This window comes from Spermophilus citellus (assembly GCF_964194105.1).
Source record: "Spermophilus citellus genome assembly, chromosome: 13".
Classification (NCBI taxonomy): domain Eukaryota; kingdom Metazoa; phylum Chordata; class Mammalia; order Rodentia; family Sciuridae; genus Spermophilus; species Spermophilus citellus.
In genome coordinates, this window is record NC_138193.1 from 95673450 (window position 1) to 95688443 (window position 14994).

At 43.7% G+C, this 14994-nt stretch overlaps 1 protein-coding gene across 2 annotated transcripts in view; it reads right to left on the reverse strand.

The window, feature by feature from the left end:
- Positions 1 to 13260, reverse strand: part of MAPRE3 (microtubule associated protein RP/EB family member 3) — a 53653-nt gene extending 40393 nt beyond the window's left edge. For both annotated transcript variants that reach the window (XM_081264100.1, XM_081264099.1), the window contains exon 1: positions 13129 to 13260. The gene's annotated coding sequence lies outside the window, so the exon portion shown is untranslated. The remainder of the gene's footprint in view (positions 1 to 13128) is intronic.
- Between the last annotated feature and the right edge of the window lie 1734 nt (positions 13261 to 14994).

Genomic DNA, 14994 nt, shown 5'->3' on the forward strand with positions numbered 1-14994 from the left:
AGCTCCAGCTCTCACCAAGTCTTATTTGGATAAGTCAGCCAGTTATGGTCCCTGCCTCATGAGCTGGTTAGCTAGTGAAATGGATGAATGGTAATAAAAGAATCATGCCAGCAACTGTATAACTATTAACAGGTGCTGAAGCACATTATGTGCCTTACAGGAAAAATACAAGAAGAGAGTGTTGTTTTTTGCTTTTGTTTTCAGTACTGGGGACTGAACCTGGGGCCCTGTTTTGCTAGGCAAGTGTTCCAGCACTCAGCTACATTTTCAAACTTAGGTTACAGGATTTTTAAAGTAGAGACTTTCAATCTATTAGTAAAAAATTACATTTTTTAACTCAGCATATATAAGAGAGTTAGTTAAAAGGTCAAGAAAGAATGTTCTAAACAGAGGAAACAGTATATATAAAGATTCCCTATTTTACAGAAAAGGAAATAGATAAAGATGTTAATTGCTCAGGCTGAGGCAGGAGGACCACAAGTTTGAGGCCAGCCTTGGCAACTTAGTGAGGCCTTGTCTCAAAATAAAAAATAAAAAGGATTGGGAATATAGTTCAGTGACAGAATGCCTCTGGGTTCAATTCCAAGTCGGGGGGAGGTAGAGGAATGTGATTTGCTCAAGGTCCCATAACTCAGTACTCTAAGTCCAGCTCTCCAGACTCTAAGTTTAAGATTCCTTTTTTGTTTGTTTGTTTTTTGTGTGTATGTGTGTGCATGAACACAAGCACACAGTTCTGGGAATTAAACCCAGGGCCTTGCACAAGCTAAACAAATGTTCTCTACCACTGAGTTACATCCAATCACTTCTTATTTTATTTTGAGATGGGTGTAGTTAAGTTGCTGAGGCTGGCCTCAAAATTGGAATCCTCCTGCCTCAGCCTCCTGAGTCACTAGCATTGTAAGTATTTACCACTGTGTCTGGCTAAAGTTCAAGATTTTTTTTTTTATTGCCCTGCAGCCTATCAGCTCTAGTGTTCTTTTTCATTTTATCTAATTATAGGCCAAGGACTAATTATTCTCTCCTCAGATGGCTAAGAGAAAAGAGAACAGCAGCAGGAGGCTATGTTTACAAAGAGCCCATTTAATTCAACAGGCAAAACAATGCACCTCAGCTCTTACCCCACCTGGCTTCACGCCTGCTCTGCAAGGGTTTGTTCCTTCCTGGTAGGGACTGGCAGGGAGCCACCTTCTGCTTAGGTCCTGGCTTTTATGAAAGGACATTTACAAAAATGTCCAGGCAGGGTTTAGACTTGGTTTAAAGCTCAGGAAAGGAAGTCGCCCAGCTTTTCTATTTCCCCACATTGATGGCACACCTGGCTGCCCACACGTTCCCACAGTGTCAGTCTCCTGCTATCGTCCCTGTGACTGTTGTGCATGGTTAGCTGTGTAAATGGCTTCAGCTATGCAGTATGAAGGTAGTGTAAGTCCAGCAGGTAAAATAAAGCCCACAACAAGGAGGTCAGTCAGGGTCAGGGTGGAATATGAGAAGGAGAGGGAGCCAGGTACAGTGGCACATGCCTGTAATCTCAGTGACTCAGGAGGCTGAGGCAGGAGGATCGAGAGCTCATAACTAGCCTCAGCAATTTAGTGAGGCCCTAAGCAACTCAGAGAGACCCTGTCTTAAATAAAAAGGGGTAGGGATTTGGTTCAGTGGTTAAGTGCCCCAGTACCAAAAAAAAAAAAAAAAAAAAAAGAGGGGTCAGAGGAGGCAAGGGCCTTAGGCCAATTTCAAAACAAGCAAGAGAAAAACAGGATGATTATATACAGTTGTACAGTTTGTACACTGTATAAAGAACCCAGTAGAGTGGATGAGAGAGGCCTGGAATCCACACCTAACTCACAAATTGGAGGACACAAAGATGGTCCTCCTTTGCTCTCAGAGGCCAGAGAGGAATGGCTTAGTAGGGCATCTGGTCAGAGAGTTGGAAACAATCAACACACACAACAGCACATCTAGGATCCCACCATTAAGCCTAGCAAGGCCAGCATTTTGGGTTTTATACCCTACGGGCCTACAGATAAAGGCTGGTGGCTGGTGTCACTGTAGTGGTGACAAGCTGGGATCATAGGGGCTACTGGTCGACAAGCGGAGGTTCCTCAGTTGCAACACCATATCAAAGCAGATCCACGATCCGCCTCCATCTTCATTCTCCTTCGTCCAGGGTCAAAGCAATCCTGGTGCACCCTGAAGGCCAGCTCCCCTCCTGAGATGGAAACCACTAAGTTAAAGATGTTACTGGTTACATACGCCCATGTGAAAATCCAACCCTGACACAAAGGTAAACAATTAAAAGTAAAAACAGTCTCTGCCAAACTAAAAAATTAAAATCTTCCTCTGACAATGACCTCCTCGCTGCGCATCGTCATGTTCCAAACCTGTTTCCTTCTCACTGAAGCCTGTAATTACTCTGCCCCTCATCAGGCTGATGACCAGTACCGTCCTTATTTTGCAGCCCCTCCCTCCACCTCTGATCTGAGGGCCAGCTGCTTCCTGCCATCTTAAACTCTGCCTTCTCAGAAAGCTTGCCCTGAACATGCCAAGCCACCCTGCTGCCTACCTCCCACTGCTGCTCCTCCAGGCCAGTGGACTTCAAAGACTCAGTCCATTATGAATTCCGGGGTCAACTTAGCCCTCAGCCATGCTCAACAAAACTTCTATTCATCTCCATACACCCAGGCTCATTTCTCACTGTGGTTAACTCAGGCCTTTAAGACCTCCGTCTCCCACTTCCACCCGCTCACCCCTCATCAGCAGTGGCCTTGGCTGTTTTAGAGGAAATGAAGGTTTTTTCCTTAGTAGGAACTCTAGTCATCACCCCTGAACTTCACCCTGTAGGTTAAGTAGAAAGAGCCATACCTGTCCCCTCCTTGCAGTGTTACCAGTTTCCTAGGATCTCAAAGATCATCTCCTAATCACTTATAATATTTAATGCAATGACTACATATCCCTTCATTTCCATGGATTCAGCATACTACTTGGCACATGGCAAACTTAAATTTTGCATTTTGGAAATTTCTGGAATTTCTTTGGAATATCTGTGGTTGGTCAAATCTGCAGTTGAGGAACCTGCAGATATATCCTCTGCCATTAAACATGGTCAGACTTCCTTATTATAAAAAAAAAAAATCATTCTAAGTTAATACCAAACTCTAACTGAAAGTTGGTTGGATCACCATGGAAAATAACATGGAATGGTACAGAGTCTTTGCCTCTGTAATTCCACTTTATGGAATATGTCCTGGAGAAATAACCTACAAAAGAAAAGAAAGCCACTTGCACAATAATGTTCAGAACAGAGATATTTACATGTGCAAAATGTTAGAAATAGCCTGACTTTCAAAAACAGATTGACAGTGAAGCATATTTGGTATCAATGCAGTGGGAAATCATAGAAGTAATGAGATATTTGAAGTGACAGATGTATGAAGTAGATTGATATAGAGAACTCAGTAGATGAAGCACATTTTAATACATAAAATATATATTTAAAACCACAAATACAAAACTTACTGAAAAAACTTATTATAGTTTTATGTATGTTTGCTGATAAAGAATAATTTTATAACAAAAATTTTTATCCTATCTTATTGTTTCTTCTGATTGCCACTTTCCTCACCTGCCCTGTTGCCATTCTCGGGTGACCACGGATCATCTGTATTTTCTTTCTCCCAGTTCCCTTCTTTCCCCTCTGTGATCTGGCTTCCATCTCCAATGTTTTACTGAACTGATACTCTAAGCAATCATCAGGACTTTCTTCTAGTTAATTCTGAATTTACTTAAATTGGAGCACTACAACCCCCTTCTTGGCATAGTCCGCTCACTTGACACCAGATCATCCTAATTTTCCCATCTTGTCACTTCTTCTTAACTAGGGACAATTCCCTTGGGTCATGGTCTTCGACTGTGCACCCAAAACCTCTGGGGAGATTCTGTCAGGCAAGCCAACCCACCTCTGTGTTGTTGACTCCACACCTACCGCTCCCTCCCCAACCCCACCTCAGCTTCTGTCCACCTGGACATCCTCATTGTCACCCAAAGTGTATTCTTCATGGCTAAAACTAAACCCCTCTTCATAGTGTCTTTTTAAACTTCCTAATTTCTAGATAATGTCACCAGTATGCTCCCAAACTCAAAACAGCTCACACCCTCATTCTAGTTAGGGTGACCAGCTTACAGTCACACTTGCTCCTAAGGTCACCCCCTTGCTGATGCTGCACCTCACTCACCCCATGGAAAGCCCTCTCTGGGGTTCTGTCTATTCACAGCTTGCTCATCTTCAGGGCAAGGCCATGTTCCGCTTCCTGTGTGAAGTCTTTCCCAATTACTCGAGTTCACAATGATTCTTTTCCTCTCAGAATCCTTCTGGAGTCTATACAGCATAATCGCAATGGCACCCAACACACTGTCCATTTCTTTTGCCTGACTCTTACTTGGCCATTCACTGGTGGGCTCCCACATCATCCTGCACACCCAGCTGCAGTGTGTGTCCCTCTCCTAAGCCTTCCCTGGCTCTCCCAGGCTCAGAAACCACTCTTTGGGCTGGATTACCAAAGCATCCAGTCCCATCATTGAGTTTCCATCCCCTTATATTCAACTCACTCACTAGAATGTTCCCTGAGTTCCTTAAGGGCAAAGATTATGCTTTCTACAATAAGGCACTAAAGATATGTTGCTGACATGCAGTACTGTCACACATACTCATCAACCCACACATCCATCTTCCACTCCAGACTACTGTCTCCTCATGGACAGAGGTTGAATCTCATTTCCTTTACTACAAATAAAAAACAGAAAAAGACTTTGGCAAATATATGTTGACAGTCTACTTAAAATAAGGATTTGTGAAGACAATATGCAAACATGAATAACCTATAAACCTGAAAACTGTACTTTCTGGGGAATACGGTCTTATCAAGTTGTCTTAAAACACAGTACCTTGCTATTTTGGGGCCTGCATAACACATCTCTGTACTTAACAGTGGTTCTGTCACTTAAAGGTGTTAATAGGATGCCCAAAGTGGAAGCTTTCAGTTGTGAATGCCACCCATCTAAAATCAGAACAAATCAGAGATGAAATCAGCGTCCTTGACAAGTGGCAATAACCTGCAAGGAAGTGGGTACAGGTGGCTGGCTGCCAAGAGTCTGGTGCTGCAGAAAAGTCTGGCTACACAGTACATCATACACCATCCGAGATAAGCCTTTGGCACAACACTCCTCATATGGGAAGGGATATTTATTTTCATCCAGTGGTCCAAGACCTGCTCCTTTCACATGGCAACAAGCACGTTAGTCTCAACTATAATCTTGCTGACTCAGAAGCAGCTAAGGTTTCATTTCTTACCAGTCAGGAAACACCATTACAAGGTGACTAGAATATTTTATAATTATATTATATTACAAGGTGACCAGGACAACAATACTTTCAAGATAAGATGTCTGTTTCTCTAACAATCACCTGGTGGTAGAGCTTCACCAGCCAAACATACATGACAACTTGTTCACTAATAAATCCAGACAGCAGGGAGGGCATCCGCCCCATCTGGGACAAGTGTTTGGGTAGTCAGAACCATTGGAGGAAGAGGCAGATCTTGCTTAGCAAACATTTATTACTGCAGAGGCCGAGCTGTGCGACAGGCCATATGTCCCTCAAATCCAAGTTCTGGATCCTCAGGAAGAGGCTTTGCCAGTGTTGAGTGGGCAGACTCCACTGCTGGTAGAAGGCAGGTGTCAGTCCACGGGACTGGAAGATAAGATGGATGTGTGGCGTGACTAGTCTATATGATAACACGATTTCAGTATCATGTCTTTGGTGCTTTATTGTGTAAGACACAGTCTCTACCCTTAAAAATCTCCGCTAACATTCTGAGGTGATGTACAGTGTATGTGTAGAGAGGAAAGATGAGAGAGGAAGACAGCTGCCAGGCCATCCCCTCTGCCTGTGAGCAGCTCCAGAGACCTGGAGTAGCAAAGAGCAAGGTGCCTAGACCATTCCTGCTCAGGGCGTCTTCCCAATTGGCAGTTACCTGACAATCATCATCTTGGAGGAAAAAGGGGCCTCCTAGTTGAGAGCCAAACAGAATGTAACTGATGGAAAAGGAGGAAGGAGGCTTTGACAGGCCTGGGCACAGCCCTTTAAAACAGCTCAGATACGTACACAGACACCCAAATACAAGGTGAAGCCTTCAGCTGGCACCTGCTACCCTGGGGAACCGGGAATCCAGAGAATCTGAAAAGATCCAGTAGAAAGAGAGGCTACGCAAAATAAAGCCCTGTAGTATGGTTCTGATATATTTAAACAGCAAAAGTTAAGAGACAAAGAAAACTATCTTAAGACTTGCTTTCTTTTCCTAATTTTTAAATATCTTATTTGAATCAAGAGAGACTGCTTCATTTGGATGAATGGACTCTGGGGTTTCTGGGCTCTGTTTTTAAGACACACATCCAAGCACTCATACTTTGGGCATGCGCTCTTCAAGAAGAAATGAAGAGGCTGTCTAAAGAAACACCTCTGAGAAGTATTTACCATTAGCCATGACAATAGTGAAACAAAATAAGAATTTCAAACTAAATACTTAGTGATTTTCTTAGAGATTACAACATGGAATCTGAATGTCACTGGTTTAATAAATAATAAAGTTATAGTTGCTTAATGCAGGAAAGCTCAGAAAACACTGAAAAGTATTATGAAGAGCCATTCACTTCAAATCCATTACTCAGTGACAGTCATCCATTATTTGGCATAAGCTCTTCTAGAATATTTTCACATTTTTCTTAATTTTATTTTACTTACATGTGGTGCTTAGAATCAAACTCAGTGCCTCACACATGCTAGGCAAGAGCTCTACCACTGAGCCACAATCTCAGCCCTTATATTTTTCTTTATAAAAATGGTATCATTCTTGATATACTATTTTGCATTTTTCTTCATTGATTATATAAAAATTTCTGCTATCAACAAACTTCTATAAATGTTCTTAATGCTTGTGCAGTAATTTGTGTGAACCTGACCAATCCCCATTTGCTGACCCCTTTGATTGTTTTAAATATTTCATATTATTAAATATGTTGTATTAATAACATATGTACAAGTATTTTTAAATACACCTCTGATTTCTAAATATCCCTAGAACAGTAATTTCTGTCATTTTAAGGCTTTTGTTATATAGTCAAAACTACTGGGCAGATCTAAAATATGCTCTTGTTCAGTTATTTTAAATATCTCATACAATAGTATGTATCTCTTCTATGTAGGAAACAGTTTTGTGAAAAAATCATTTGCATGGAGTCAAAACATTTCAGACAGGCTAATTCCTTATTTACTTGAGGCAAATGGAACACCCAGAGCTCAAAATATTGATGTTTTGATAAAAAGTTGGGTAACAACATCCAGCCAGTTTAACAAAGGTGGTAGGGCATGGAGCTAGTGAAAACTAGATCCAGGGCATGGGCCAGGGTTGGCCAGACAACTCTCCATAGAGGAAAGCCTATCCTTGGCCAAAAGATGCCTCATTGACCTTGGCCAACTGTCACACAAATTTGTACTCTTGGCCAAAGGGGAGGTTGGGTGATGGAATGTGAATTACTCAGCAAAACTCATCCTAACCACTGGGTAAGCACCCAAAGCACATGTCCAAATGAAAGGTGTGTCATCTTTCTATAATAAACAGGACATCTGGCTAGAAAATACAGCCAGCCAAATTGCATGGAAATGAAGGGAGACCCTCATTGCTATACAAAATTACATATAAGAGGTTGTGAGGGGAATGGGAAAATAAACAAGGAGAGAAATGAATTACAGTAGATGGGGTAGAGAGAGAAGATGGAAGGGGAGGGGAGGGGGGATAGTAGGGGATAGGAAAGGTAGCAGAATACAACAATTACTAATAGGGCATTATGTAAAATTGTGGATGTGTAACTGACGTGATTCTGCAATCTGCATTTGGGGTAAAATTGGGGGTTCATAACCCACTTCAATCTAATGTATGAAATATGATATGTCAAGAGCTTTGTAATGTTGTGAACAACCAATAAAAAAAAAGAAAAAAAAAGAAAATACAGCCAGCCAGCTCATGACAAAATTAAAAGTTCAACATTACTTAATGATCTTATAGTTTATCAGTAATTCCTAACAGTAGCCCTTAGTAAGTTGCTATGTAGAAAGTGTGCTGGTATCAGCCAGGTCCGCTCTAGGCCACAGCTGTAACAGAGGGTACCAGCACTCCAGGGTTCCCCTGGAAGGTTAAGCCCTCTTGATGATAAATTAGAGACACATATCTTTCATAAAGGTCAAACTGGCCAGATGACATTTTAGTCAATAGTTTAAAAAAATAGTTATTAGAAAGGTAATGTGCTTCAGTTGGTCAAGAGGAGGAGACTATTCTCAAAAATGGAATGAAAAGATTGGAAAAAGTAGTGGTCCATGAATTATTCTGGGCTGCCCAGGAAACAGCCACATTGGAGGAGCCTACCTTCACTTAAGAGCCTGGTTTGGTGGACACTGGCTTGGTCTGCCAGAAGGAAGCAGTTTAACCCTGTGGGCTCCACTGATGAAGGAGCCAAGAAAAGGCAATTGTTTATTTTGTACCAAAATATATCTACTGAACAATTACCACAACCAACTCTACTTGGTCTTCACTAAATTACAAAGCACACATGCATCCTGTTTAACAAGTCAAGCACTGAAGCATATAAAGCAAAAGTTTCCCTTGACTCTCCTTTTCCCTCCCCACATATAAATCCCACTTGCCAGAGGTAAATAGCTGAATTTATCTTTTCAATCCTTGATGCTTATCCATGGCATTCTCCCACTTAAGGAAATATACCTAGGAATTCCCCTACCTGAACGGCTTGCCCTGGCTCCTTAGTTACTCACTAGTCTCTGCTTTCAGTCTTTCTATAATTGTTCCTATCCAAGATGACCTCCCTTTGCCTCTGCTCACTTTCAAGGAGGTTTCCTCCTGAGACAAGTAGTTCCTTTCCCTGTCCTCTATGTCTCACATGTGCAGAGCTGATCTGAGCAAAGTCACCTACCTATTCAAACTACATCTCTAATGGTAGAGAAAGTGACTGAAGGCCATGTGAGCTTTCCTCACCAGCAAGCACCGTGCAGCTTTTCCATTTCAAATTAAGATCACTCCTCACACTGGCCTCCCCCACTGAAGGACTAAAGGCCCCCACAACACAAAACACACTAAGTCTGTCCTCTCCTACAGTCAACTGCTCGTGCTCCACAATTCTTTCTGATAACCAGGTCAGCTGAATACATGGAGACAAAGGGGCATTTCATATACACGCTGTTCCTATTTTGGCAGTTAGAAATAATACTCCCAATGCCAAGTCTTCACAGGACAAATCTCTCTGTGCATGTCAAATGCACTAAGAGGGCTCCAGAGAAATGGAGGCTACTGAATTTGAGGGCTGGGGATGCATTTAAGTCAAGATAAAATTTGAAAGCATTATTAAAAAAAAACTTTAGATCTTGGTAAATATGAAATGATTGTTATCTCTTATTAAGTGAGTATTCTATATACTTCCATTCACTTAATTCTCCAAATAATCCTGTAAAACAGATGGTCATTATTCCAGGCACTCAGAGTTTATATAACCTGCCCAATGTCACACAGCAGGAAGTAAAAGGCTGGGATTTGAACTCAGGTCTGTCAGCTCCAGAGGCCAGACTGCCTCACTTCCCCAAGGATAGGCTTAAAAGTCCTCATGGCCCCCAAGAACTTCAGAAGGTTACATCTGGTAGAGCTGGAGAAAATCTTGCAGCCATCCAAGGTGCTTGCTCCTCCTGTCAAGCACTGTCCCTCTCTACTGGCCCTCTGGAATGCCACAGCCCCACAGATAGGAAGTTGAGACTCAAATTCCCAACTTTGCATTGTTTTTTTGTTAGTTGGTGCAAATTTTAAAAAGAAAAAACCTTTCTGAGGTTGGAATGTGCGAGGAAAAATAATTATTTTTAAGGTGGCGAGAATAAATATTTGATTAGACAGTTTGAGACTAAATTTTGCCTGGCTTTGCAGTATCTAAGACAATAAAACAAGCCCTCGACTACACAGCTAATTACAGACTACTAATTATTTTTATTAAAACCCTGTGGACTATTAAATATGAGAGATGAAGCAATGTGGTGTTGTAAAATAGCTCTAGTCTAGAAATTTGGACTCTAATTCTGACTCAGACACTAATAACCACCAACAATCATTTGCATGGTGTATGAAGTTGGCAAGGTGTCTTTACATACTTTCTACATTAGTTTGGTGACCTCAGGGAAAGTCACTTAACTCTTGGTGTCTCATGTAAAAATCTGGAAATAAGAACATTAAGCTATACCATCTAAGATCCCCTCCTCAGATTTATAACATCCGAAGAGGAGGATATGTACCTTAGAATCCTTACAAATATGTCTTTTAACAATTCCAGGCAGATGTATTCTGGTCATAAAAACTATTTTCTGTTCAGTTTCTGAAAAATATTACTTGGCTAAATTCAGGTATAGCTCATAGGATGTCTGCTACCAACTACTTGCTTGGTTTCTTGAGAGTACCATATTGAGGCCCTGGGTTGGATTCCCATATGGGAACTTCCCTCTGTTCAACAGCCACAACCATGCCTAACTCTAGCAGATCATCTTACAAATACAACCCCACAAAGCAGATGGGTTTGGAGGAAGGACTTGAAGAAACCTGCCTTCACAGTGCATCATTCTCAAGAAGGTATGTCAGTACCTGCAGCACCACACCATTCTTTCTAATTCTAAGACACACAAATAACTCCTTCAAGGATTGCCACTTCTGGCTGTTTTAATGTTTCTGAAATTAGAATTCACCTTGGAATCTATATAATTTTGGTCTGGTAGCATTTTTTACCTAAAAGTTGTTGTAAATTTCTGGTGTGTCTTAGAATCAAGGTAATACAGTCCTACAAAACCATAACATCCATTATAAAGATTTAGATTTAACTTGATTCTAATCATGTCCCTCTCCCTGATTGAACAATTACCTTTAATAAAGGCTAAATAGGCAATATATAAGAGGGGTGACAGTCCTGTTTCCTAAGAGAAGTAGTTTAAAAGGCATTCCATCATTATCTCATAAAACATAGGTATGGATTTCAAAGGCAAATTAACCCATATAAAAACCACTCTGATGCTCTGAAAAGGTAGCATCCCACAGCAAACTGGAAAGGGAACATTTTACTCACACCCTCCTGATCTATCTAGCCTTGACACATTTTCTTGCTTAATTCACAACCCTCCAACCCAGTAATATCACTGATTCCCAAAATACACTCAGCCCAGGAGGAGCAGCTCTCCAGCACAGCTGTCTTCTCCTGCCCTCCTCGGGTATTTCGGTGAGCTATGTGACACAGAGAGGACCACAAGAAGGAATTTAACTCTCAGGCCCCATAGCTCCCATTGCGCTACAGGCAGGTGCATCCCGCCAAACCCCAGACTGGCATTTGAAACAGAAGAAACTGCACTGCTGGATGGGGGCTGTAGTTTTCCTAAACTTCATCTCTATGTTTAAAACTAGGGCAACAGCCGTCTTTGCTACTGTAAACTAATCTGATGGGCATGGGGGCAGGGAGTGGCTCTGAGAAGGCTGCCAATAGGCCATGATTGAGCAAAGTCAAGGAGTGAAATCATTATTTCTCACTGTTTGCAACCCCAGAAACTCCTTCACTAGGATTTTTAGAAGTGAACCATCCCACTCCTTTGCAGCCTGGAGTAAAAAACCCAAGCCTCTTGTAAAGTAGAACTAGCTTTTGTTTACATATATTTTCTAACAGTACACTGAAATCTGGAAGAAAAAAAAAGAATCAAAGGAAAGTTGACAATGAGGTACACACAGTAGTTAGGAGCCCTCAAGTTGAGGCATGTCTATTAAGAGTTCCTGGCTGTGAGCACCAACTCTGACTTCAGCTCAGCTTCTGGAAAAAGAAAACAATTTGGGGCTCTCCTCTGTTCCAAGATCAAGGACTGCAAGTGGATGGGTAGCAAACGACCCAGAATTGTTCAAACATACTAGAAACCTTATCAGGTGGCATCTCCCAGCAAGACTCACAGCTGGGGTTGCAGACAGTGAGAAATAATGATTTCACTCCTTGACATGATGTAAGCAACAGACCTACATCATGGAGAAACCTCAATTCTCCTCCTCTCCACTCGGATCATGCTGTCAAAACTCACTATTACCCAGTTGGTTACTTCATGGAATTTATAGTATCAGAAATCAAGTCCTACCCATTCCCCTAATATAAACAGTAAACACTTGCTATGGACTGTTTTCAAACCTCACGTTGTACTAATTTGAAGGTGATTTTTTTAAAAGGCATTTTAAAGAGTACTGCAACATGGTTATTCACAAGGACGCACCGGAAGCACAAGAACTTGAGTTCCCAAACCTTTTCTCCCCTCCCTTTTCCACCTCTACTCCCCTGCACAGTGCGGCCAGGGCAGTCCTCAACCCTCTGGGAGGCCACCGTGCTCCAGCAACGGTGTTCACTAAACAGTAGCCGATCACGAAGGGTCTGAACCCTGATCGCGAAACCTATTCCGAAAGCCCCACAAGCTCTCAGCAGCTAGAACTGTCCAAATCTGCTTCCCCAAACCAGCCTGGGCTGCAGCGTGTGGGTTGAACCCTGGGGTCCCAAGGTTTGGACAGGCAGAATGTACCCCTCCCCCAAGTCTCCCCTCGCTGTCTCCCTTGTCACTCTTTCTCTGGCAAATCACTGGGGAAAACCAGAGAGGCCAGGAGATGTCAGGCCCAGGAGTAAGGAGAACTAAGGAGGGACAGGAGCGAGGCGAGGTAGTTTTGAGGGGAAATATCAGGCCAGGGCAAAGGAGCGGCAGCGCCACATCTAGGGGGTAAGGACCCCGAGGTGGGTTCGGAGGGAGGGAAGGAGGGAGGTAGGAGGGCATGGAGGAGTGGCTCGGGGAGGCCTGTCTACCGGCCGCAGGGAGCCCCGAGAGAGGGACGGAGGGAAGGAGGCCGGCGGGGCAGACGCGGCTGGGGGTGGAGGCGGGGGCGGCGGGGATGGGGAGCCCGGTTCCCCTCCCCCAGCCCGGCCCGGGCCTCCCGCTGACTCAGCCCCACGGCGTCCGTCGCCTCGGCCCGGACTCACAGTGCGCGAGGCGGCTCCGGCGGAGGCGACTGGGGAGGGGGACGGGCGGCGGGGGCGCTGCGGCTGAGGCTGCGGCTCCGGCCGGCGGCTCTGGGGCGGAGGGTCCTAGCCGAGGCCGCCGCGGTCTCCGGCTTCAACGCACAGAGACTGCGGGGGAAGAGAACACTGCGCAGGCGCGATGCGGCCACCGCTGTCAGTCCGAGCGGGGCGGGGCCAGCGCACCCGCCGTCTCCAAGGCAACCGGGTGGCGAGCGGAGGACAGCCCCTACCTCCACCACTTCTTAGCAACTGCGACGGGAGGTGCGGGCGACGAGAACAGTCCCGCTAGGTCGCCATAGCAACGAGGGGAAGACACTGCCTCGTGAACGTGCGGCGGTACCGCGGGACCGCTCTCACCTTGTCACTACAGCAACTGGGAACAGCCCCTTCCCTTGTCCTTAGCAACAGGGCAACAATTCCTCCACCCCGTCCAGTCACAGAAGGAACAAGCGTTTACACCTGATTCTGTAGCCATCGGGTTCTTTTCTCTTATGGTTTCTGAAAAGGCAAAGGGACTATTTGCTCTCTTCCAGAGACGTGGACGAGCAGAGGCCACGTTTGATCGCCCTTCTTGGTTTGTGGCTCCCAATCACAGCTTGTTACTTTAATCAACCAAATTAAGTTTTCTGCATTTTCCTACCAGAAAGTCTGTGCCTTTATTTTTAAATCGAGCTAACAAAATCGTCCCTACCCAAATCACACGAGTTTTTACCAAGAGTGTTGTCTTCCCAATGAATTTGTAAACGACTTTTGTTTCTTCCTCTGGCCCACTCTCCGATGTAGATTCGACTTCCTCACAACTAGCTCTTTTTTTGATCTGCCGGTTCGATTTTCCCACTCTGTTTTTATCCTCTCCATCTCTCCTCTTCCTTCTCTTCCTCCCCACTGCTCTTCCCAGGGCTCCAGATGCCCACCCTCATTCTGTGTTCATTTTCTTGGTACAGATGGCTCCTGGATCTGAGACCTTGACCCTGACTCCCACCAATGTCTGGATGTCACTCCATACCTACCTTGTACATACTTCTTTTATTACACACATCTTACAGTATTGTCCTTTGTTTACACGTCTGTCTCCCCGTTAGACTCTCCCTGGTGGGCAGGAATTCTGTCTTACTCATCCAGCCCCCTCAGCATCTAGCACAGAAAGTGACACATTGTAGAGTTCCAAAAAAAATGTTTATGTAATTGAATCAAGAGAAGACAAAGATTTTCATTCTTTCTCACTTTTTCTGGCCTAACCGCCTCAGACTCTCAGTCATCATTTCCCTTATTATTAATATACATATTTTGTCTTTAAGTATGGCTGCTACTATTATAATTCTTCTGAGCCCTTTGCTCTAAATCTTAATGCCAAGACCCTAGTCCCCTATTAATCAAGACTGGCATTCTCAATTTCATGAATCCTCGAATCTACACTATCCCAAATGTTTCCACTGAGAAAAGATTTCCTCAATGGGTAATGACCTCCTCTGTGGCCCTCTCTAATCAATGTAAACTCTCTTCACACCTTACCTTTCTATCATTCCCTAACCCACCCCTCATCAAACCCTCTTGGTGAACATCACTGGATTTGGCTGGGCTTGTTGACATACCAGAGATGCTACATTCTCTTCAAGTGACTCAGAAGTATAAACTTGCAACCTGGCATTCTCCCCTGAGTCTCTCTATCTAGCTCCTACAAATTCCACCTCAGAACTATTGGTATCAAAGCACCCCAAAAGAGTCCATTTTCTCCAGGAAAAAGAAGGAGCAAATTGGTAAGAAAAGAGGGACACAGCACATACTGAATCTATGCCCTCTCCTCCCATCTACTGCCATTCTCTGGAG